Below are 2093 nucleotides of genomic sequence, written 5' to 3'. Positions count from 1 at the left end.
GTCGGTCCGCCTCTCTCTGTTTCGGGCTGGTGACTGAGACCCGGTCTGTTCACAGCGCGATTCTCCGTTTTATTTCTTGCCTATTACTGTGGTTCTCACATCGAGCTGAAAAGTGAGGCAGAGAGCAGATTTGAAAATCGCTGTGAAATCAAATTTTGGAAGTGGGCAAGGCCGAGTCAGTTTTTCATTGTATTTTCCACATCCTATAGTACAGATAAATGAAAGTGAAACTTTTCAAGGCAGCAATAACATCCTCATCAGAGAATGGAACACCAGTCTCCCAGGGGAAAGGCGGGGATACTCAGCACGACAGTGACAAGGAATTGGTCAAAATGGGGTTTTCATTACTTGTAAAGATATACAAAAAATACATTTGTTTCTTTTGCAAATGACAGTTGCATAAATAAATAAATCGCAGTATCTATGGGGAGATACTCGCTTTACCGGGGCGTCATTGTGCACTTTGATTGATACTTCACGTTATTCACATCTGACACTCGCAACACCTCCGGGCGCCAATCAGGACTTTGTTGATTTGAGCGGAGTTCAGTGAGCAATGCAAAATTCATCCACCGTGGCTTCGGATTGGACCGAGGCCCAAGACTTCTGATTGAATATAAGGAAGAAACCAACACATCAAACGGTAAATGCAATAATGGCGCGGATGGGATACAAAACCATGCGTGCAGAGCACAATGGATAAACAGACCATCACCTCAACCACTCGGCCACCTCGTCGAATGAACATTGCTCAGAAAGCCCATTTATTTTATTCGTTCAATGGAAAATCCTGGATTCAAAGGTCAAAAAGCAAGAAAACCACATTTCAATCACCAGATAGCAGATGCTGAACACATCAGTATTAGGTGGTAGTGTGGCCGAGCGGTCTAAGGCGCTGGATTAAGGCTCTAGTCTCTTCGGGGGCGTGGGTTCGAATCCCACCACTGCCAGAATTTAAAGTGCATGTTTTTTAACCAGATGACCAAACATCCTTCTTTTCCAAGCAGCACCGTGCGCGACATTGCTCTTGTTCGGGCACGACTGCCCCACCTGATGTTTGTTGCCGTGATCCTATCGTGGTTCATTCTCTGCGTTATGATCGCAGTAATTTCGGCTCGAATACGAGTTTCGATTCTGTTTCAATTACGTCTTTCATCCTTTGCCACATTTGCTAATAGAATGCAGCAAGAAATCAATCTTTAGCACATGAAAGAAATATTTTTTGTTGCTGGCGGAAACCTATTTGTTCTGACAAATCCCAGCACTCTCACATGCCTGCACTTGATGTTCCACAGTTCAAACCCACCTGTTCTCCCAGATTTTTCTTCCTTCCACAATCAATAGGCCTCCTTTACTTTCCTCCTTCCATTTCATGGGCACATCCTGAGGCATTGCCGACTCGAACAATCACTTTTACAATTTAACGCCTGTAAGTTTGTTCTGCTACGACCGCTGTTTCTATTGGGCACATGTCCCATTCGCACCAATGTTCATTTGTGCCTTGAAACCAGTCGATACATTTCGATCTGCGTGACCGCTCGACAGACAAACACGACGAAAGCAGGGCTGGTCTCTGGAAAGACAGCCGCCCGATTGTTGACGAAATTCACTTGGGGAATCTTGTGATCCAGGGGATGGTAACTGAAGAACTGGTTTTTGTTTTGATGCTTGTTGGCTCTTTTCTCTCAGCAGTTGAGTTGCGTGAGCGACGGGCAGCGCTGCAGAGCTTGGAATGGTGGCTGAAAGGTGCACATTTGGCAAGTTGGGGCGGTGCAGTAATGTCCGATGAGAGATACTCGCATTACCGGGGCGTTATTGTGCACTTTGATTGATACTTCACGTTATTCACATCTTACACTCGCAACACCTCCGGGCACCAATCAGGACTTTGCTGATTTGAGCAGACTTCACCGGGCAATGCAAAATTCATCCACCGTGGCTTCGGATTGGACTGAAACCCAGGACTTCTGGATGAATATAATGAAGGAACCAACACATCAAACGGTAAATGCAATAATATCGCGGATGGGATAAAAACCATGCGTGGAGAGAGAGGTCGAGAGTGAGCATGTGACGGTGCGTGGCGTTGAGCG

At 45.9% G+C, this 2093-nt stretch overlaps 1 non-coding gene across 1 annotated transcript; it reads left to right on the top strand.

Annotated features, from left to right (window-relative positions):
* The first annotated feature begins 868 nt into the window (after positions 1-868).
* Positions 869-950, top strand: trnal-aag (transfer RNA leucine (anticodon AAG)). Its single transcript has one exon. It is a non-coding gene; the product is annotated as a tRNA-Leu (tRNA).
* Positions 951-2093: the final 1143 nt, after the last annotated feature.

This window comes from Heptranchias perlo, chromosome 35, assembly GCF_035084215.1.
Source record: "Heptranchias perlo isolate sHepPer1 chromosome 35, sHepPer1.hap1, whole genome shotgun sequence".
NCBI classification, from domain to species: domain Eukaryota; kingdom Metazoa; phylum Chordata; class Chondrichthyes; order Hexanchiformes; family Hexanchidae; genus Heptranchias; species Heptranchias perlo.
This window is presented reverse-complemented; position numbering and strand designations above follow the sequence as displayed.